The following is a 23,170-nucleotide window of genomic DNA, read 5'->3' as shown; positions in this document are numbered from 1 at the left end:
TTCTCTCAGATGGTTGTGAATTAGTGGGTTCTTTTACAGAAGAGGATTGTCAGAGCTGGGCCACAAAGTGCATTTAAGGCTGAGTTCGATTGATTTTCAGCAGCAAGGGTATCAGAGGTTACTGAGAAATCCAAGAAAGTGCAGTTCAGGATTATCAGGTCAGGATTATCTGCTCATTTAATAGCAGAGCAGACTTGATGGGCTGAGTTGTCTCCTTCTCCTCCAAAACTGCATCATGTTAATATAAAGCTGCAAAACTGACCAGAGCAAATTTTGCTTAAAAACAGGTAGATCCCATCGGGATACCGAACCTCAGTGATATTTGCAAAGGACAACAAACAAAGATGCAGTCATTGTCAGAAGTGGGATTAGAACCCACGCCTCCAGGTGGAGACCAGAACAGCCAGCTTTGCAGGGGAAAGAGTCTATTCCTTGAGTCTGGCGCCTTAGACCACTTGGCCATCCTGACACACCTTGGCTGCTCCAGAGTGATCTGTATACCAGGGTAAACAGGAAAAGCCAGTCTTCAGCACCCACACTGAGTCTGGCTCCATTAGGCCCACAGTCACCTCTCACAAACCACCGTTGCCCTTCACTTTTCCCAACCTCCACCTTGTTCTTGTCTTAAACAATTGCATGTCAGGCAATTGTAGCTGACATTGCTGATGTAGAACTGGGATGTAGATTGAAGTGACACCGCCTGGTCTATGGCGTAATTCTACTTCTAAAGGTCAGTCAATATTTCACAGTTATGATTGCAAATTTTAACCATGAACACGCCACGGCAGTGAAGGCACTGAACCCTAATCAGCAGACTGCGAGGGAAGACTTATATCTTTCTCACCCTGGTCACTGCCTGATTCAGCATTGTGTCTCTCATCCTTCTGCACATGATCCCCTTGGCTCCATCACGGTGTTGTCACATTGTCTTGGTTTATACTGCACAGACTACCCTGCCATCTATTACATTGCAGTTTCTAATGAATGAAACCCTACCTTACAGGGCACAGTCTTCACTCTATAGCGCAGTGTTGAAAGCAATGGTCTTGTAAAGCACCGGTCATGAGTTTACTTCTAACTGGAGGAGAGGAGAATGTTTGTACAACTGCGGCATCCAATATCAAAAGGAGCACTTTCACATCGTCTGAAATTATGCCAATGTCATTTCCCCCACAGGCCAGCAGTGAGGTGAGGTGAGGTATTATAAACTGTAGGTTGACAAGGAAACAATGGGGGAGCAACACGGAGAGGGGAGCGGCCAAATGCTTTATTTCTTTGCTGTAGTCAGATTCTGGTTTTGAAGTGTGAAATGGGACAATATAACCCAAATGGGTGAAATCCTACTTTCTGGGGCTTGGTTTCTGCTGAGGCCTTTGTCACCTTTTGGGAAATATGTCATGTGTTACCTTCTGAAGGTGAAAATGTGGTCCACTTCCCCAAGGGAACGTGAACATCTCAAACGGCCGGTCCATCGTCTCGTAACACACAAAGCTATGGGCAAAGGCTGGAAACTGGGATGTTGAGCCTCTTTCTGTGCCATAAAAACGTGATGATTCAGTCATTTTGCAGGATAAACAACTGTTGTAGAAAGAAAAAAAAAGCCAGGAGTTTTGCAATTACGATGCACACAGGTCTCTCGCTATCCATGGTGGTCTAGTGGTTAGGATCGGCACTTTCACTGCCACAGCCCGGGTTCGATTCCCGGTCAGGGAATCCAGTTTTATTTTCCCTGATGGTGACAATGCAAAGGCAGTGCAGCTCTGTCTGCAATCCTTTCAATGACAGTTCCTGACCCCGAGAACATCAGGGTCCATATTCCAGCCGCTTAAAGAGGGGAAAGGTGCCTTAGCTGTCACTGCTCAGTCAGGCTACTCACCTTTGTGTTGTGTTGTTAGCAGGGACATCAGCAGTGAGGGTAACATTCACAAGGTACACAACCAGCAAAGATAATCACAGTCGCCACTTCAATTCAATTGTCTCCCCTTTGTGACGCAGTGAGTTTCACTGCCATTTGTCGTCAGGAAGCTACAATTCACCTGATCGAGTCTGTTCAGCCATTCAATGAGATCGCTGCTGATCTGATAAATGTCAACTCCGCTTTCCTGCTTTTCCTCCATAACCTGAGGTAAACTCGAGCCGAATCACAACATCATATATTACCGATATTTTTCACAAGTTTAGATGACTTCAGTGACCTGTGCATGTTTGCATGAAATTGAATAATATGAAATGAGCCAAAAAAAGCCCTTCCCACAGTTCAACCCAGTGCAGAGTCAGCCGTATGACAAGAGTAAGAGAGCAAAAACGTTAACTCTATTTCTCCCAGCACAGATTTCTCTCTCGACGAGTTGAATATTTGCAGCATTTTTCATTCTAATTGTGACATTTTCATGGACAGATCCTCACTCAATCCACAAATAACTGAGCTTCCAAAAACCATTTTGCCTCAGATTAAAATTGCTGTGCATCTTTTCATACAGCTTGAGGTCCCAATAATCCCTGCCCCATGTCAATAGAAGCTGCTCCGGGTGAGGGTGGAGCCCACAGACTCGGCATTTCACGCGCCTCTATGGCCATAGAAGGACCGCGCACTCACCAATTCCATCACTTCTATCTGTATCCCCCTGGTCACTGTCTGATTCACCACTGTATCTCTCATCCTTCTGCACATCATCTCCGTGGCTCTATCTCGATTTTGTCACATTGTCTTGGCTCATATTGCACAGACTATCCTGTTATCTATTATCACAGCGTACGTCTGCACGCTCATTGCCATCCCCATTTCCGGTTATATCTTCGTGGCTGGTTCACTGAGTTTCCCTGGTTCTGGGCCCAGGAACTGGGATTATATGGTTGTATGCAGCAATGGTTACTTCCTTGTGTGAGGGAGCTGATGAAATATCCAATGTTAAACTAGATTACTATTGAAAGGTACATTTCAACAAGAGCCAGCACTGTACACAGAGTCTTTGATATTTCGTAGAAATCTATCAATCTCAGTCTTCAATATAATCATTGATGGAATCTCCACAGTCCCTGGTAGCATTGTAATTGCAGATTCCAGCCCTCTGTGAATCTCCACATTACAGTGTTCCAGTTGTCGATCTGGTGCTGTTCCTAACATATCCTCTGCCACTGTAGTTATTGCTTGTTGCACACCAGCAAACTCATGCGGTGCTGTGATCGTATTCTGGTTAGTACTCTGTGTTGTGGCCACAGCAACCTCGGTTTGAATCTGAGACCTGGCAGTGGGTGCTTGCTGTATTTTGTTTTAATCCTTGTGCCATGGGCCACAGAAATGCAGCAAGTATCAAACATTTTTACGTGTAAATATTCTTTGAGGTGGTGACAATCATCTCCCATCCCCGGCTCTCTCACATATCTGCATTTGATGTGTCACAATTCAAACCCACCACTTAGGGAATTTTCTCCCTCCCACAATCACTAACTCTCCTTTACGTCCCTCCTTCCACTTCACTGAGACACTGCACAAGCTAACATCCATTTTCACATTGACATTGTTCATTCTGTCTTGTTGCAGTCTATGTTGCTGAGTGAACGTGGCCTGTCTCACCACCAGGAACTCTAAACCAGATGAAATATTTAGATACTGGGACGGTCAGATCAAGACTCATGGAGCAACTTTTACTGACATGGACCAGTGATTATTGGAACATCAGGCCTAGGAAAATGACCCATGGCAATAATGAGCAAAATGGACTGCATCAGAAAAGACCAGTTTCAGTGGCTTTCTGCAGCATTCATTGTATTTGTTCATTTCGCTACAGCGAGAGTATTGTGCGCAGTTCATTAATTCACATTATTGTGGGATGTGATAGCACCAGAAACTGTGCCGAAGAGATTTACCAGGATATTGTCTCACCTGAAGAGTTTCCTTTATGAAGTGAGATCGAACAGACTGTGGTCGTTTTCCTCAGAGCAGAGGCGATGTACAAAATAGTGAGGGTAGACTATGTAAACGCTTCCCCTCGAGGAAGGGTTCAATCACCGGGGTCCATAGATTTAACCTAAGAGGAAGGAAGTTTTGAGTATATTTACAGAAAATTGCTTTTAGCCAGTGGATGTTTGGAATTTGGAAGCCACTGCCTGCAAGTGTCCTAGAGGCAGAGATCCTTCTGACTTTAATAAGCATTCAGATGTGAATTTGTGATGCTGTGGCATTGACGGTTATGGGCGAAGCAATAGAAATAGAATTTGGATACTAAAGCGATTGTATGTGATTGGTGCACACGTAAAGGGCTGAGGGGGCAGTAGCACCTGATGCCGTCATTAGCATTGTGGTCAGTATCCCCACCTTTCACGAGGGAAACCAGGGTTCAATTTCCTACTGGACCCAACCCAAGCATTTTTGGGGCCTTTCAGCAAAACGGACACAGCTTCGATTTCAGCTTCAGCTGATGTCTGCATGGAGTTTGCACATTCTCACCATGTCTGCGTCTGAGTGCTTCAATTTCTTCCCATGGTCTAAACGTATGCAGGCTCGCTGAATTGAACACAGAGAACAGTGAAGAGTACAGGACAGGCTCTTCAGCCCACAATGTTGTGCCAAAATATCATCCTACTCTAAGATCAAACTACCCTCCATAGTCTATGTTTTACGATCATCCTCGCAACTGTCCAAGACTCGGTTAAATGTCCCGAATGTATCTGACTTGAATACCACTGCCGACTGAGCATTCCATGCACCCACCACTCTCTGTGTAAAGAACCTACTTCTGACATCGCCACAATATCTTCATTCAATCACCTTAAAAGTATGCCCCCTCATAATAGTCACTTCTGCTCTGGGAAAAGGTCTCTGAGTATCCATGCTATCTATGTCCCTCATCAACTTATTTACCTATATCAAGTCACAGCTCATCCTTCTTTTCTCCAAAGAGAAAAGCCCAAGCTCCCTCAACCTTTCCTCATAAGACCTGCCCTCCAGTTCAGGCAGCATACTGGTAAATCTCCTCTGCACCCACACGGAAGCTTTCGCATCCTTCCTATAATGAGGTGATCAGAACTGAACACAATATTCCAAGTGTGGCCTCACGAGTGTTTTAAGCAACTGCAGTATATCCTTGTGGCTTTTAAACTCAATTTCCTTGCCAATGAAAGCCAACGCAACATACACCTTCTCAACAGCACTATTAATTTGGGTAGCAACTTTGACGGGTCTATCGATGCGGACCCCAAGATCCCTCTGTTTCTCTACATTAGCAAGAACATTAGGTTAACCCTAAATTCTGTATTTAAAGTCAACCTTTCAAAATGAATGACTTCACACTTTTCCAGGGTGAATTCCATCTGCCACTTCTTTGCCCAGCTTTTCATCTTGTCAATCACCCATTGCAAACTCCAACAGCCCTCCACACTACCCACCATGCCACCAAACTTCGTGTCATCATCAAACTGACTAACCCATCTTTCCACTTCCTCATCCAAGTCATTTATAAAGACCACAAACAGTGGGGTTCCCAGAACAGATTCTTTCAGAACACCACTGATCGTCGAGCTTCAGGCTGAATAATTTCCATCTATTACAACCCTCTGGCTTCCATTCTGTATCCAGACAACCAAATTTCCATGAATCCCATGTCTCCTAGCTTTCTAAATGAACCTACCTTGGGGAACTAAATCAAATGCTTCTCTAAAATCCATATGCATCACTTCCATTGCTTGATCTTCATCAATGTCATTTGCCACATCCTCAAAGAAGTCAGTCAGGCTTCTGAGGCATGACCCGCCCCTCAAAAAGCCAAACTGACTATTTTTAATCAAATTGTGCATGTCCAAATAATCATAAATACTGTCTGTCAGAATCCTCTCCACTAATTTGCCCACCACAGAATGACTCACTCTTCTGTAATTCGCAGGATTATCCCTATTGCCTTTCTTGAACAAGGGAATAACATTTGCCACCCTCCAATCATTTGGTATTACTCCAGCAGGCAGTGAGGACACAAAAGCCATCACCAAAGGCAAAGCATTCTTTCCCTCGCTTCATCCTCCTTCCTAACATCAACCTGTTTGAGCGTATGTGTCTTTTTCATGCTATCCTCACAAATGTTAAGGCCCCTCTCACTGGTGAATACTGAAGCAAAGTATTCATCAAGGCCCTCCCCTACCATATCTGACTCTGAGCGCAAGTTCCTCCTACTATCCCTGGTAGGCACCACCATTACTCTGACCATGCTCTTGTTCCTCACATAAATATAGAATGCCTTGGATTTTCCTTCATCCAACTGTGGATCCATAGGGACTGTGAGAGGAGTTACAATTCCCCATCCAAGCTGCAAACACATCGGCGCAATCATATCCGGAAGAAACTGTTGACTTGCTGGATGTGTGAGAAGGCATTCACAGCGGTTTCACAATGGAAAGGGGCTGTTTCCCTGCTGTGGGAGTGGCAAGGAATTCATTCAGCCATCCCACCTGCTGACTCACTAATGGGTCCATACTGGGGAGAGACCATTCACCTGCTCCGAGTGTGGGAAGGAGTTCTCCTGGTCATCCAGCCTGTTGAAACCCCAACAGGTTAACTCTGAACAGAGACCCTTGAAATGTGCAGATTGTCGGAAGTGCAATAAAAGCTCAAGTAGACTTTTGTACTGCCAACGTGCTCACAGGTGCTGTCACTGTGGGGCTGGGTGCAGGGCATCATCAGCCCTCATTGTACATCAGCAAATACACACTGGGGAGAGGTCATTCACCTACTCGGTATATGAGAGAAAATTCACTCAGACATATAGCTTGAAGAAACACCAGTGGGTTCAAAAGTAACTTCAGTAATTGAATATTTCTTTTGCTTGTTCATGGGATCATGGCATCAGAAGCTCAGCAAGCTTTTATCATCCGTTCTAACTGCCCAGGGGATGGTTCAGAATCAAACTAATGGTTATAGGACGGATTCACATGGAGGTCAGAATAACAATGGCTCCCAGACCCGATGGCATTGAGTTGATTTTCTGGTCTCTTGTCCCGTTTCTGGAACAAAAGTGAATAAATTGGTGCAATTGATTTAAAAGTGAAAGACTAAAATGTTGTTTTTCTCTCTGATTCAGCATGCCCTGCTGTTTGCTCAGTTGTTATTGACAACCTCATGGCCCTCACTCCATCATCTGTTCCGGAGAGTGTTACAGGAAGGAGGGAATGGTCAACTGTATCTGGTCACTCAAAGGGTCACTGGACCTGAAAGGGTAACTCGGATTTCTTTCATAGATGCTGCCACGCCTGCTGTATTTTTCCAGCAATTTCTGTTTTTGTTTCTGATTTCCTGCATTTGCAGTTTTTTTGTAAATGTTTTTTTTCAATATCCTCTTTGTCTGTTTCAGAGGAGCCTCATTGATAGGTTTGGTCGGTTTTGGAAATTGAAAGTTAAGGCACAGATCAGGCAATGATCTAATTGAATGACAGAACAGGCTTAAGGGGCTGAATGGCCTACTCCTGTTCCGATAAAAGTTTTCCATTTGCAGCTTGTGGCAATATTTCCCCCCACTCTTCACTTCACATCCCTGACTGTTACACTATGTGCTATAACTGGCTGAACAAGTCTCCTGTGTTTGAACTCAGTCTGTTACTATTCAGTGCCCCATCTTCGCCTGCCCGGGTTTGACTCTCATCACAGAATTTTGTCTCGACTGCAGAAATTCGCCAAAGATCCTCAGGCAGCACCTTCCAAACACATAACCACTTCCATCTGGAAGAACAAGGGCAGCAGATATATGGGAAGATCACCACATCCACGTTCCCCTCCAATTCACTCACCATCCTGGCTTGGAAATATATCACCGTTCCTTCACTGTCGCTGGGTCAAAATCCTGGAATTCCCTCCCTAATAGCATCGCGGGTCACCACTCATCAGGAGGACTACAGCAGTTCAGGAAGGCAGCTCACCACCACCTTCTCAAGGGCAACTACAGATGGGCAAGAAATGCTGGCCCAGCCAGGAACACCCACATCCCACACATTAGTTAAAAAAATACTGTGTGAACAGTCACAAGAGGAGGATCCTGGAGTCTCATTCCCCTGGAACAAAAACAAAGTTGCTGGAAAAGCTCAGCAGGTCTGGAAGCATCTGTGACCCTTCCTCACTCCCCTGGGATCTACCAAACCTGCTTATTATTTCCACTTCCTCTTTCATTCTGACAGTTTAATTTCTCAATTTCAGTCCATGCGCCTTTTGAGCTCTTCAACAACCCCATTGAGGTAAACGAGAGCTGGAATTAATGCAGGGAACTGGGAAGTGGGCAGAACTATGAGGAGAGGCCACATCAAAGAAAGCTCCCATTCCAACAACAGAGCTTCTCAAAACACAAAGGCAGTATGAAAGCTTGAGCTGAATGAACATGGGGGTGTGTGGGCTGTCATGAGGAAAAAGTGACCAAGGTCACAAATGGTTCAGATCACAGGATCCCCATAGTGCAGAAAGAGGCCATTCAGTGCATCTAGTCTGCACTAGCTCTCTATCCCACCCTACTCCCCACAACCCCACATTTACCGCAGCTAACCCAACCACGTAAGCTGCACACTCGGGGACAATTTAGTGCGGCCAATCCACCTAACTTGCATTTTTGGGCTGTGGGAGGATCACAGCTTAGCTCTCAAGAAAAAATGTGGATTAAGGCTCAAAAAAACCTCAAGTCTATAGAAAATTCATGCTTTTTGTTTCCAAAATTAAAATCTGGGGAAAACTGCAGCCACAACGATTTTAGAAATCACTCTGGAGGAAGAGAATTCAAAACTCTGACCCAGGGGTGGGGTTGACAGATGCCTGGGACCAGAAATGTAACAGATTCTGAGGAAGGTAGGGGTGAGACAAGGGCAAAAGGCACATGTCACGGGGGGAAGGCAGAAGAGATCCAATTGCAGAAATGTTATTAGTCCCTCAAGGCTGCAGGGAATGGAGTTAGGACTGGAAAAGAAACAAATAAACAAAAGATGTGCCTGGAGCCAGGTGTGCAGTGGACCCAGACACAAATTGAAACAAGAAATGTAAACAAATTGGGGCAGAGTTCACAGTCTGAAATTGTTGATCTCAATGATGAGACCAGAAAGCTGTAAAGCCTGGCTCGTTCTATTCCAGCCAACACACACATGATGAGCCAAGGGTGAATGCTGCTGGCCAGCCAACAATATGCACATCACACAAATGAATTTAAAAAGGCCTTGCTCAGCACTGTAATTTTCTGTTACTTTTGTTCTGACATTTGCAGTTTGTTTCTGATGACGGCTATAACCCTAAAATTGAACTAGAGTTTAGTATCCGAGAGAAATGTAAAATAAGTCAGCTTTGCTTCAAGCACATCGCTGTAGTTTGTTGTATTTGTCCTGAGGGCTGAACAGCACCTGGAGCTCAGAAAGGACAATCTCAGGGTGGGAGGTAGGGGAATCGTGCACAGCAACAGAGCTTCAGTCAGGGCAAATCCCTCAGGGTCAGACTGAGGGGGTCAGATGGCACTTTACTCTTTCACATCTCTCTTCATTGACAGCCAAGCCACAGTGTGGGTTAATCCTGCTGTGTGTAAGAAATGTGTCCCAGCTACTGTCTTCCATGGCTCACAGCTCCTTGACACGGAACAGAATCTCATTTCCAACTCGGTTTAGAGTCAGGGGAAGTACAACGGTGAATGCCGGAAATGTGCTTCAAATCAGAGATTAGTGTAAATCAATGATGTGTTCCTGACTGGAAGTGAACCCTCAGGCTCAAGTTTAGGTTTCTTCTACATTGGTAAAGATAAAACAGTATTTCGTAGCCGTACAGCACTAAGACCCAGAGCAGTGGGAGCAGGGGTATGAACATCCTGTCCCTGCCTCTGCTGTAATCACACAGAATGCACCAGGGTGAAGTGAGAGAAGGGTCTGGGTTAGAAATTATATTTCACCAACAATGATTACATGGGGCGGGTTGATAAAATGTTAATTTTCATTTTCAATTACTGCACATAACATGCATGTATTTTTCAGGAAAGGATGAAGAGGGGTTCGTGCTGGCAGTGGGAAGATGTTTTTTTCGGAAGGAGTCTTGTCTGAGACTTTATCACGTTTTTATGATGTCTCCAGGACATGTCTTTTATTCCCACTTTGATTTCATTTCCCAACCTGACTACCTTCCTTCCACTTGTTTGATCCAGAAGTAACTGTCAAAAACGAATGATAATGGGAACCGCAGATGCTGGAGAATCCCAGATAATAAAGTGTGAAGCTGGATGAACACAGCAGGCCAAGCAGCATCTCAGGAGCACAAAATCTGACGTTTCGGGCCTAGACCGATGAAGGGCCTGTGCCCGAAACTTCAGCTTTTGTGCTCCTGAGATGCTGCTTGGCCTGCTGTGTTCATCCAGCTTCCCACTTTATTGTCAAAAACAAATATTTCACTTGGTGGATATTTTCCTGTGACAATTTTTTTTATTTCAAAAGCCTCACATCAGGTTTAATCCAATCAAACACAAAACAGCCCTCTTGATTTACACCCAAACGACATCCCTGTACTCCTGAGAACATGAGATTTGGACACAGGCACAAGATGCTTCTGGTGTAAGTTAGTAACAAAACGGCTTCTAGCCTGGGAACTGTAAATTCTGCTGGAGCTGCTCTTTTCGCCTAGGAACTGTGAGTTCTGCGAGAGCAACATAAATAATGCAGGAATGATAAGATAACGCAGTACTAACCATTCTAGCTGCCCTTCAGTTGCAAATGTTGTGGCACTATGTGGTGAGATAAAAAGTAACCTATGTGTTGTGATGTAAGTTGTTTACCAGTTAATGTTATAGGATTATGTAACTGTCAATGAAGCAATATCATGTATTGATTGTTTGAATACACTGTGCGATCACACGATGTACCCTGCTTTAAGAAAAGTATAGAAATGTCTTTGTATTAGCCTGTGGGTTGCAGCTCCTCCGGGGAATACGGAAGTCCTCAACTTCTGCGTTTTACGGATGATCTGTACCCGGCCGTATGATGAAATAAAGCGTAAACTCTTAAACAGCCAGACCGACTGTGAGTATTCATTGACTGATCACGGAACCGAGAGACCCCACCGGAGGTCGAGATTTACACAGGGATCGGGTGAATCCTGAGAGGAGTGTAAGGGCAGTTGGAGTACGCTTCAGAAGGAGTTCACCACTGATGCAAAGCGGCAGCAGTCTGTACCGTCCACAAGATGCACTGCAGTGACTCAGCAAGGCTCCTCCAACAGCGCCTTCTGAATCTGCAGTCTTCAACATCCAGAAGGACAGGGGCAGCAGTCACATGGGAACGCTACCACCTGCTAGATCCCCTCTAGGCCACATACTGTGCTGACCTGGAAATATAACGTGGAGATGCTGGTTTGGGATTGGGGTGGACAAAGTCAGGAGTCAGATGACACCAGCTTATAGATCAACAGGTTTATTTGAAATCACAAGCTTTCTGAATGCTGCACCCAACTTTGTCACTTTCTCATGATGTGTAATAAAGTAATAAAGTGGTGCTTCATCTGTCAAAGGTGGAACACCCCGAAAGGTTATGATTTCAAATAAACCTGTTGGGCTTGAACCTGGTGTTCTGTGTCATCTGACTTTGGCCTGGGAATATATTTTGTTCCTTCTGTGTCGCTTGGTCAAATTCCTGGAAGTCTCCCTCAATAGCACTGTGGATCTATCAACAATACATGAACCATAGCTAGCTCCATCCTCTCCAGGGCGGGTAGCGATGGGCAATAAATCTGGGCCTACAGTAATGCCAATGGCTCATAAGCAAATACAGTATTTAGATCAGTGAGGGAGGGATGGGCAGGGAGTGAGGGAGGGATGGGCAGGGAGCGAGGCAGGGGCAGGAGAGGAGGGAGCGAGAGAAGGAAGGTGAGGGGGAGGGAGCGAGGGAGTGGTGAGGGAGGGAGGGGGAGAGCGGGAGTGAGGGGGCACCACTGGGAGGGAGGGAACAAGTGAGGGAGCAAAGGACAGGGATCAGTGGACAGGGAGCGAGGCGTGGGGAGGAAGGGAGCAACCGACGGGGTAGGGAAGGAGTGAGGGATGGAGGGTATGACAGGGAGTGAGCAAGGGGCAGGAAGGGAGGGAGCAAGGGAGTGAAGGATGTGGAGAGTGGAGCCGAGGGATGCAAAGGGAGCAAAAGGACTGGTAGGGAAGGAGTGAGGCTTGCAGGGGAGGGATGAGGAGTGGGGGAGGGAGTGACGGGGATCGAGGGAGTGGGGGACCAGGATCGAGTGAGTGAGGGACCAGGATCGAGGGACTGAGGGCGAAGATCCAAGGACGGGTGCTAGAGACCGAGGGACCGGGGGAGGGAGTGAGTGAGGGAGGATGTGAGGGACGGGGATGGAGGGAGTGAGGAACATGGAGGAGGGAGAGAGTGTGGGAGCAAGGGACGGGGAGGCAGAGTTTGAGGGATAAGGAAGGGAGCGATGGAGGGAGGGACAGGGATGTGGGAGTGATGGGGAGGGACAGGGAGGAGGGAGGGAGCAAGGGGCATGGTAAGGGTGGGAGTGAGTGACAGAGAGGGGTCAAGGGAGGGGGTGAGGGATGAGGAGTGAGAGACGGGGAGAGAGGAATCGAGGGACGGGGAGTGAGGGACAGGCAGTGAGGGATGTAGGTAGGGAGGGAGCAAAGGATTTGGAGGTCGGGAGCGGGGGACAAGGCATTGACGGGGAGGGAGTGAGCGAAAGGGAGGGGAGGGAATGAGGGACGGTGAGGAGGCAGGGAGCAAGGGATGTGGTAAAGTTGGGAGTGAGGGATGGAGAAGGATCAAGGGAGGGAGTGAGGGATGGGGACGGAGAGACGGGGAGTGAGGGAGAGGGAGCGATCGAGTGAGGGACGGAGAGGAAGGGAGCAAGGGATGTGAGTAGGGAGCAAGGAAGGGGAGAGCAACCGAGGGAGGAATAGGGAGGGAGCGAGGGAGGGGAGACGTTGAGAGGGATGGAGAGGGGGTGTGAGGGAGGGTAGTGGTAGGGGTGCGAGTGAGGGAGAGACGGGCAGCGAAGCAGTCAGGGATGGGGATGAAGGGAACACAGGACCTGGCTAGGGAGGGAGCCAGGGAGGGAGTGAGGGTGGGGAGGTATGGGGACATGAGGAAGGGAGGGATGGGAGCGAAGGACGGGGTGGCAGTGAGCAAGGGATGAGGAAGTGACTGGGAGGGATCAAGTGAGGAGGGGAAGGGAGAAGGGGAGGGAGCAAGGGAGGGATGGACGGGAGGGGGAGCACAGGATGTGGAGGGAGTGAGGGAGGAACGGGGGGCGGTTGGGAGGAAAGGACGGGAAAGTGCAGTGAGTGAGGGAGATGGGAAGGAGCAAGGAAGGGACAGGGAGGGTGGGAGGGAGGGTTGGGGAGGGTGGGAAGGAGGGAGGGAGGGACTGGAGGATGGGGAGGGAGGGAATGTGGAAGGAGCGAGGAAGGAGTGAGGGATGGACACGGATGGAGTAAGGAGGGAGCGAAAGGGGAGAAAGGAGGGGACAAGCAGGGAGCGATGGGCCGATGACCAAGCATGGGATGAGGAGGGAATGAGGGACAGGGAGGGAGCGATCGAGGGAGTGTGGAGGGGAAGGGAGGGAGAAAGGGATCTGGGTGATTGGGAAGTGGGGAGAAAGGAATGGGGAAGGGAGTGACGGAGGGATGGGGATGGAGGGAGGGATGGAAAGGGAGGGAAGGAGCGAGTGACGGGGTGGGAGACAAGGAGGGAGCGAGGAACAAAAAGGAGTGGCGGAGGGAGTGAGGCATGGGGATGGAGCTAGGGAAAGGGAGCGAGTGAGGGAGAGAGAGAGAACGGAGTGAGGGAGGAAGCAAGACAGAAGTGAAGAAGCAGCTTGGGACGGGGAGGGAGCGAGGAACAGAGAAGGAGCAAGGGAGAGGTGAGGCAGAGGGAGGGAGCGAGGGAAAGGGAACAAGGGAGGGAGACAGTGAGAACGGAGCGAGGGAGGAAGCAAAGCAGAAGCGAGGAAGGAACTAGGGACGGGGCCGGAGTGAGGGAGGGAGCGAGGAGGTAGCAAGCGGGGAGCAAGGAAGGAGCAAAGAGGGAGGAACGGACCGATTGAGGGACCGAGCGAGGGATAGGGAGGGAGGGAGGGATGGGGTGGGGGTGAGGGAACAAGAGACGGAGATGGAGAGATGTGAAACGAGGAGGCGAGTGACAGGGAGTGAGGAAACAGGAATGAGGGACAGGGAGGGAGCGAGTGAGGGAGGGAAGGACAGGGAGGAAGCAAGGAATTGGGTGGGAAGGAGTGGAGAACGCAGAGGGAGGGAGCGAGTGATGAGGACGGAACAAGGGAGGGAGTGAGGGACAGAGAGGGAGCAAGGGATGGAGTGAGGGTTGGGGAAGCAGCAAAGGAAGGGGAGGGAGTGAGGGAGATAGCGAGGAGGGACCAAGGGAGGGAGTATGGAAGGAGTGAGGAAGGGACGCAGTGCGACCAAGGGAGGGGGCAAGGAGGGAGCAAGGGCGGAGTGACGGACAGATCGAGTGATCAAGCGAGGGACAGGAGGGAACGAGGGTCGTGGTGGGAGTGAATGAGGGAGTGAGGGATGGAGAGGGAGAGATGTGAAGCCAGGATGCGAGTGACTGGGAGCAAGAAACAAGGAGTGAGGGATAGGGAGAGACTGAGTGACGGGGAGCGAGAAACGGGGAGTGAGGGATGCGAAGGGAGCGAGCAACAGAGCGAGGGATGGGAAGGGAGAGAGGTAGCTAGGGATGGGGGGGGAGAGGCGGGGAGGGAGGGAGCAAGAGACAGGGAGGGAGGGGCTGGGAGGGAGCAAGGGACGGGAAGGGAATGAGGGAGCAAGGGACAGGGTGGGGATGAGGGAGGTAATGAGGGAGCAGGAAGGAGGGAGTAAGGGGGTAGCAAGGGACTGGGCCGGGGACAGGGAGTGAGTGACGGAAAGAGACGGGGAGGCAGCAAGGGATGCGGAGGGAGCAAGGGAGGGAGCAACGGTCAGGGAAGGGGTGAGTGACGGGTAGGGAGCGAGGGATGGAGAGGGACTGAGGGAGCAAGGGACAGTTTGAGAGCAAGGGAGTGAGTGATTGGGAGGGAGCGAGTGAATGGCGGATGAAGCGAGTGAGCGAGAGGCAGAGGGAGGGAGAGACAAGGGACGACAAGGGAGAGTGGGATGGGAAGGGAATGAGCGAGGGAGTCAGGGACATGGACAGAGTGAGGCACAGGGAGGGCGGGAGCCAGGGACGGCATGGGAGGGCTTGGGAGCAAGGGACAATGATCAGGGACCGAAGGGCGGGAGCGATGAACAGGGAGTGAGGTACGTGTGGGAGGCAGGGAGCGAGGGAGTGACGGGGAGGGATCGAGGGAGTGAAGGACTTGGATGGGAGAGGGAGAGATGGAGGGGTGTAGGGAGCAAGGGGGGCAGGTGGAGTGTGGGAAGGAGGGAGGGACTGGGAGGAAGGAAGCGAGAAAGGGACAGGGAGCGAGGGAGTGAGGCATGGGGAGGAAGAGAGCATGGGACGGGGGTAGGGAGGGAGCAAGGGATGGAGTGAGAGAGAGGGAATGAGGGTCAGGGTGGGAGGTAGTGAGGGACAGGGAGGTAGCGAGGGATGGTGAGGGAGTGAGGGAGGGAGCAAGGAGGTAGAGTGGGGAGCAAGGAGGGAGCGAGTGGGGAGATATGACTGATTGAGGGATCGAGCGAGGGATGGGGAGGGAGCGAGGGACGTGGTGGGAGCGAATGATGGAGCGAGGGATAGGAAGGGAGTGCCCGACGAAGCGAAGGACAGGGAGCAATGGAGCGATGGGGTGGGAGCAAGGGGCGAGGAGGGAGAGAGGAATAGCAAGGGAGCAAGGAATGGGGAGGGAGCAAGGGATGGGAAGGAAGCGAGGGGCGGGAAGGAAGCTAGGGAGCAAGGACGGGGAGGGGATGAGGGAGGAAACAAAGGAGCAGCAGTAAGGGAGTAGCAAGGGACTGAGCGAGTGACAGGCCATGAGTGAGAGAAAGAGACAGGGAGGGACTGAGAGACGTGCAGGGACCGAGGCATGGCGAGGGAACAAGGGATGGGTTGGGAGTGAGTGATGGGGAGGGAGCGAGTGAGTGACAGATGAAGAGAATGAGTGAGACGTAGCAGGAGGAAGAGAGCGTTGGATTGGGAGGGAGAGAGAAGGGACAGCAAGGGAGCAAGGGACAGGCAGGAAACGAGCAAGGGAGCGAGGGACGGGGAGAGAGTGAGGTACAGGGTGCGAGCGAGGGAGTTAAGGATGGCGAGGGAGTGAGGTACGGGGAAGGAGCGAGGGAGCTATGGATGAGGAGGCAAAGAGGGAATGAGGGATGGGAAGGAAGCGAGGAAGCAAGTGAGCAAGGGAGAGAGGGATGGAGCAAAAGAGAGAGGGTCAGAGTGAGGGAGCAAGGGACTGGGAGGGAGGGACCAAGAGACGGGGATGGAGGAAGCAAGCGATGGAGAGGGTGTGAGTGAGGGAGCGAGGGAGGGAGGGAGGGAGGGAGGGTTGGCAAGTGAGCAAGGGGCAGGGAGGAAGGGAGCAAGGGAGTGAGGGACAGGGAGAGAGGGAGTGATGGAGCGAGGGACGGGATGTGAGCTTGGGAGGGAGCGAGTGACATAACGGGAGTCAGAGAGGGAGCGAGTGGCAGGGAGGGAGTGACGGAGGGAGGGATTGGAGCAAGGGACGGGAGCAAAGGACAGAGGGACAGGAGAGAAGGATGGGGAGAGAGTTCGCAATGGGATCAGGGGATGGGTTGGGACTGAAGGATGGAGAGGGAGTGAGGGACGGGGATGGAGCAAGAGACATGGAGCGAGGGACAGGAAAGGAGCAAAGAACAGGGAAGGAGGGAAAGGGATGAAGGAACAGGGAGAGGGACAGGGAGGGTCAGGGAGGTAGACAGGGTTGGACGGACAGGGTGGGAGCCTGTTTCTCTCAACACAGAGACAAACAACAATATAGTTTGCTGTGCTGCTTGGCACTTTTTAATGAACGTTAATTACATATTGAAGTTATGGATGCAGTCAGTGGAATGGTGCCTTTTCTCTTTGGCCTGTGAGTTGAGAGAAACATTGACATGTTTCCCTGTAACCCCCTGTGGGATAAGGTTGGATAAACCAGCACTACCCTCAGTCTGTTACCGTAGCGACAGGCTGCTTCATTGCTGAAACATTGAACTGAAATGAGAAAATCCTGGATGGATTGATTAATGAGTGAATTTGATTGATTGATGAATTTGGGTAAAGGGATATTTCAGCACATTCTTCAGCTGCTGCCTGAACTTAGTCTGGGTCACGGCATAAATCGCGGTGTTTGTGCAGCAACTGAGGAGCTGCAGCATGAAGCCCAATTCCTGCACTAAGTAATCCAGATACACAGACCGATACCCAAAATCCCACATCCGGTTCCAAAGAGAATACACCATTAACATTGACCATAACAGGATGAAATTGGCCGAGATCACAAACAGTAAAATGATGGATTTTTTTCGATTTCTCATTTCTGTGTCACACTGACCGTCCCCATTGGTGTGAGCCCAGAGTCTCCTGCGGGCTCTGCTGGTCACTAAAATGTGTCTGACGGTGAAAACATTGAGCAGCAGAATCAGGAGAAACGGGAGAGCCGGGGTTAGAATGTGGTGGAGGAACGTGATTATGACCCAGACATGAGAGTAAAAAACAGCGCTTGTTCCAGCACAAAACCAGGGGGTGTTCCCCAGCGAATAGTAACCCATGAACATAAAATACCAGAAAATGTTCTTCAAACAGCTCAGCACAGTCACTGTTCCCAGAACCACAGCCGCCGTTTTCTCACTGCAATATTTACTTTTCAGCTTCTGGCAACAAATGGCCACAAATCGATCAAAGGTGAAAGTGACGGTGAACCAGACAGAACAGTCAGTGGCTGCATAAAGCAGGACGGCGTGGATATTACACACGGGGATGGAATACAGGAAATAAAACTGTTCGTCATAAACAATGGGAATGTGTCTCAATATCAGGTCGAGGATAATGACCAGTAGATCCGCCACTGCCATGGCCCCTAGGTAACGTCTGAAACATGGAGACAATCCACAATCTTTATAAAGCAGGACGTAGATCGTCACTACATTAACTGTGAGGAAGGAAAACAAATAAATTACACATCAGTCTGGAGGCACAGTTACCAGTTTGATTGAGGACCCAGTGACATTTTCAAATTTATCGCTGATTTATTGAAAAAAAAGAAGCTGAAATAACCCGTAGTAATGTCTCAATTTGTTTTACTTTGCAAAAAAAACTAACATAAAATACAAGAAACTCTCCCTCCTGAAATACACAAACACACATCCAAAAGGACAGACGGCTTCTAGAACATTCCCACAGACTCATTCACTCGAGAGCAGGCACAGGTCATTTCCTTACAGTTCCTGATATAGAGGGTGAAGACGTTGCTGTCCTGAAGGATTCTCTCCCAGTTCCCTGCAGACAAACGGAGGATGGAAATTTCAGTCTTTTCGTCCACATTGTGGTCAATTTTTGTTTGTGAAGAAACATGAACACAGGGAAAATGTATTCACCCCATTAACTACCTGAGGGGAGTTTGCAACAGTGTCTCCTTCTCTCTGGAAATGGATCTTTTCCCTCGGGGTCTTATCTTTTGTTCAATTAACTGGCATCCAAATGTTCACAAATAATGTCGGATACAAAATGTTCCGGGGAATGTCGGTTACAGAATGTTCCAGGGAATGTCGGATACAGAATGTGATGGAGTCATAAAAGATCCACATCACAAAGGCCCTTCTGTCCATCAGTTTTGGTGAGACCCACTCAGCCTGGCGGGGGAAATCTCTCCTCAAACTCAACACAACTGGCAAACACAAATTAAAGGCATTGCCAGATCAGCTGAAGTGGTCAGTTATCTCACATTCTCAATCCACCTCACAGAACCAGCCCAGACACCACAAACCCAGATGAAACATCTGTTCAGCATGGAGCACTGTGCAGGCCAGGCTAGTGTCCTGCTCCATACAACCCGGCAATCTGTCCAGAGTGGGACACTGTGCAGGCCTCACCAGTCAAATAGATATCAGTCAAGCACGGGGAGCTGTGCAGACCACACCAGTGCATTAATATATAAATCTGGACCAGGTATCTGTCCAGCACGGGGGACAGTGAGGTGAACACCACTGAACTGATCTGCAAACCTGGAGCAGTTACCCTCCCAGTGTGTAGATCTGTACAGACCACCCCAGTGCAGTCCCTGGTAAAGCTGTGTTAAATCACCTCCCAGCCTGGGGAAACATGCAGCCCATGCTGGAAGTGACAGGATGTGGGGCTCCCATCCATTTACAGCTCCATATCTCCAATGTGCCATGACAAGGGGTGCCATGGGTGTGAAAATCACTGCCAGAGAGAGATGGTGGGGAATCACTTTAAATACGAACAAATGGGATGGGTTGGATAAACAGACAGAGACGGGGAGATTGAGAGACTGTGTCATGGAAGGATGTGTTCACAACTTTAGAATGCTGACATGTCGACATACTCCCCAACACTGAAAACACTGCATCGATCCAACATTGTCGACTGATTCAATCCGGACACCTCACCACTTCCCCCTCACCTACACCATCACTAACAGCAGGGCCATGCACATTCACCTTCATTCCCTACCTCCCATTCCCTCATTCCAGGAGGAACAGCCTGGAAGAGGACAGAAAAGGCCAAGCAGGGCGGTGGTGTTCCGCACATCAGTCCACTTACCCACCTTCCCCCACCTCATGGGTAGGGCCCTGGAATGAGCCGGAGGAACCAGGACGGCCCGTGTGGAGATTTCAAAATATACACGTCCCACCAACCGAGTAAGGAGCAATGTTCAGTGAAGGGTAATTCTCACTTTAACCCCACTGTCAGTTCCATTTCCACCTGGCACAGCTTAGAAACCGTGCCCCTGATGCCATCTCTCTTTTGTATCGAATTGTACAAATGGAATTCCCATGGTCTCGGTGGGCAGGAGGGTGAGCTCACTACACATCGTCTCCACCAGCTCCCAGGAAGGGAGCACGGAGTCTCCCTCCTACACCTCCTTCAGACAGCTCAGATACTGAAACTAACCTATAATATTTACTAGTCTCCCAAATTGTCCTCACATCTTCAATAATCAAGCATTGAAAATCTCACAGAGTCACAGTCCCCATGGAACAACTGAAACACTGTCACACTCACTGGAGAGAGCAAATACTGATGTACTCTCATGGAGTGACTCAAATAATGAAATGCTGTCCACGGAATAACAGTAATCCCAACACACATCAAATGGAATGAATGCAGTTATTAGCAAAACACAGAACCAGGGAAATTCTGATAGGTTCCCCTTATTTGTGTAAGTATCGGTGTATTTGTGTATGTATCTGTGTGTCTTTGTGTGGGGCAGGTCTGACAGTCTCTGAGATAATGGGAACTGCAGATGCTGGAGAATCCAAGATAATAAAGTATGAAGCTGCATGAACACAGCAGGCCAAGCAGCATCTCAGGAGCACAAAAGCTTACGTTTCGGGCCTAGACCCTTCATCAGAGACGGGGATGGGGAGAGGGTTCTGGAATAAATAGGGAGAGATGGGGAGGCGGACCGAAGATGTAGAGAAAAGAAGATAGGTGGAGAGGAGACTATAGGTGGGGAGGTTATATCGAAAGTCATCTTGGGGCCTAGGATAGGGGTGAGGGAGGAGGTCTGGGGGCGAAGTGTAGCATTTCCTGCAGTTGCAGGGGAAGGTGCTGGGTGTGGTCGGGTTGGAGGGCAGTGTGAAGCGAACAAGGGAGTCACGGAGAGAGTGGTCTCTCCGGAAAGCAGACAAGGGTGGGGATGGAAAAATGCCTTGGCTGGTGGGGTCGGATTGTAGATGGCGGAAGTGTCGGAGGATGATGCGTTGTATCCGGAGGTTGGTGGGGTGGTGTGTAAGAACGAGGGGGATCCTCGTTGGGCGGTTGTGGCGGGGACAGGTTGTGAGGGATGTGTTGTGGGAAGTGCAGGAGACGCGGTCAAGGGCGTTCTCGAACACTGTGGGGGGAAAGTTGTGGTCCTTGAAGAACTGGGACGTCTGGGATGTGCGGGAGTGGAATGCCTCATTGTGGGAGCAGATGCAGCGGAGGTGGAGGAATTGGGAAAAGGGGATGGAATTTTTGCAGGAGGGTGGGTGGGAGGAGGTGTATTCTAGGTAGCTGTGGGAGTCGATGGGCTTGAAATGGACATCAGTTACAAGCAGGTTTGTGGACTTTGGGAAGGAGATAGAAATGGCCCATGTGGGGTTGGGGAATAATAAGGTTGGAGGCTGTGGGTGGGAGGTCCCCTGAGGTGATGAGGTCATGAATGGTGTTGGAGATGATGGTTTGGTGCTCGTTGGTGGGGTCATGATGAAGGGGGCGGTGGGAGGAGGTGTTGGAGAGTTGGCGTTCGGCCTTGGCGACGTAGAGGTCAGTGCGCCATACTACCACTGCGTCACCCTTGTCTGTGGGTTTGATGGCGAGGTTGGGGTTGGAGCAGAGGGAGCGGAGGGCTTCCCGTTCTGTCGGGGAGAGGTTGGAGTGTTTGAGAGGGGTGGAGAGGTTGAGGCCGTTAATGTCTCGATGGCAGTTGGAGACGAAGAGGTCAAGGGAGTGGAGGAGGCCTGGGGGTGGTGTTCAGGAGGAGGACTTGTGTTGGAAGCGGGTGAAGGGATCAGTGGAGGGAGGGTTAGGTTCCCGGTTGAAGAAGTAAGCGCGGAGGTGAAGGCGGTGGAAAAACTGCTCTATGTCCAAACAATCCACAAACCTGCCTGCCCTGGTCGACACATTGTCTCAGCCTGTTCCTGCCCCACCAAACTCATCGCCAGCTATCCAGCTTCCACTCCCCCTCCCATTCTCTTGATGACATGTCCATCATGGGCCTCCTGCACTGCCACAATGATGCCACCCGAAGGTTGCAGGAACAGCAACTCATATTCCGCCTGGGAACCCTGCAGCCATATGGTATCAATGTGGACTTCACCAGTTTCAAAATCTCCCCTTCCCCCACTGCATCCCTAAACCAGCCCAGTTCATCCCCTCCCCCCACTGCACCACACAACCAGCCCAGCTCTTCCCCCCGACCCACTGCATCCCAAAACCAGTCCAACCTGTCTCTGCCTCCCTAACCGGTTCTTCCTCTCACCCATCCCTTCCTCCCACCCCCAGCCGCACCCCCAGCTACCTACTAACCTCATCCCACCTCCTTGACCTGTCCGTCTTCCCTGGACTGACCTATCCCCTCCCTACCTCCCCACCTACACCCTCTCCACCTATCTTCTTTGCTCTCCATCTTCGGTCCGCCTCCCCCTCTCTCCCTATTTATTCCAGTTCCCTCCCCCCATCCCCCTCTCTGATGAAGGGTCTAGGCCCGAAACGTCAGCTTTTGTGCTCCTGAGATGCTGCTTGGCCTGCTGTGTTCATCCAGCCTCACATTTTATTAGCCAGCTATCTGGAATCCATTTTCTCCCCTTTGGTCCAGGAACTCCCTACCTACGTCCGTGACACTACCAACGCCCTCTACCTCCTTCAGAACTTCCAATTCCCTGGCACCAAACACTTCATTTTCACCATGGATGTCCACTCCGTATACACCTGTATTCTGCATGCAGATGGACTCAAGGCCCTCTGCTTCTTCCTGTCCTGCAGGCCCGACCAGTCCCCCTCCACCGACACCCTCATCGGCCTCGCTGAATTCGTCCTCACCCTCAACAACTTCTCTTTCCATTCCTCCCACTTCCTACAGACAAAGTGGGTGGCCACGGGCACCCGCATGGGCCCCAGCTATGCCTGCCTCTTTGTAGGTTACGTGGAACAAACCCTCTTCCGCACCTACACAGGCCCCGAACCCCACCTCTTCCTCCGGCGTTACATTGATGACTGTATCGGCGCCACCTCTTGCTCCCCAGAGGAGCTCGAACAGTACATCCATTTCACCTACACCTTCCACCCCAACCTTTAGTTCACCTGGGCCATCTCCATCACAATCCTCACCTTCCTGGACCTCTCAGTCTCCATCTCAGCTTGTAACTGATGTCCATTTCAAGCCCACCGACTCCCACAGCTACCTAGAATACATCTCTTCCGACCCACCCTCCTGCAAAAATTCCATCCCCTATTCCCAATTCCTCCGCCACCGCCGCATCTGCTCCCACGATGAGGCTTTCCACTCCCGCACATCTCAGATGTCCAAGTTCTTCAAGGACTGCAACTTTCCCTCCACAGTGGTTGA

At 50.1% G+C, this 23,170-nt stretch overlaps 1 non-coding gene across 1 annotated transcript; it reads right to left on the bottom strand.

Annotated features, from left to right (window-relative positions):
- Nucleotides 1-354: 354 nt before the first annotated feature.
- Nucleotides 355-469, bottom strand: trnal-caa (transfer RNA leucine (anticodon CAA)). The gene is made up of 2 exons: nt 432-469; nt 355-400 (listed from the first exon to the last, which is right to left on the bottom strand). It is a non-coding gene; the product is annotated as a tRNA-Leu (tRNA).
- Nucleotides 470-23,170: the final 22,701 nt, after the last annotated feature.

The sequence above is a fragment of the Stegostoma tigrinum genome, chromosome 11 (assembly GCF_030684315.1).
Source record: "Stegostoma tigrinum isolate sSteTig4 chromosome 11, sSteTig4.hap1, whole genome shotgun sequence".
Taxonomy (NCBI): domain Eukaryota; kingdom Metazoa; phylum Chordata; class Chondrichthyes; order Orectolobiformes; family Stegostomatidae; genus Stegostoma; species Stegostoma tigrinum.
This window is presented reverse-complemented; position numbering and strand designations above follow the sequence as displayed.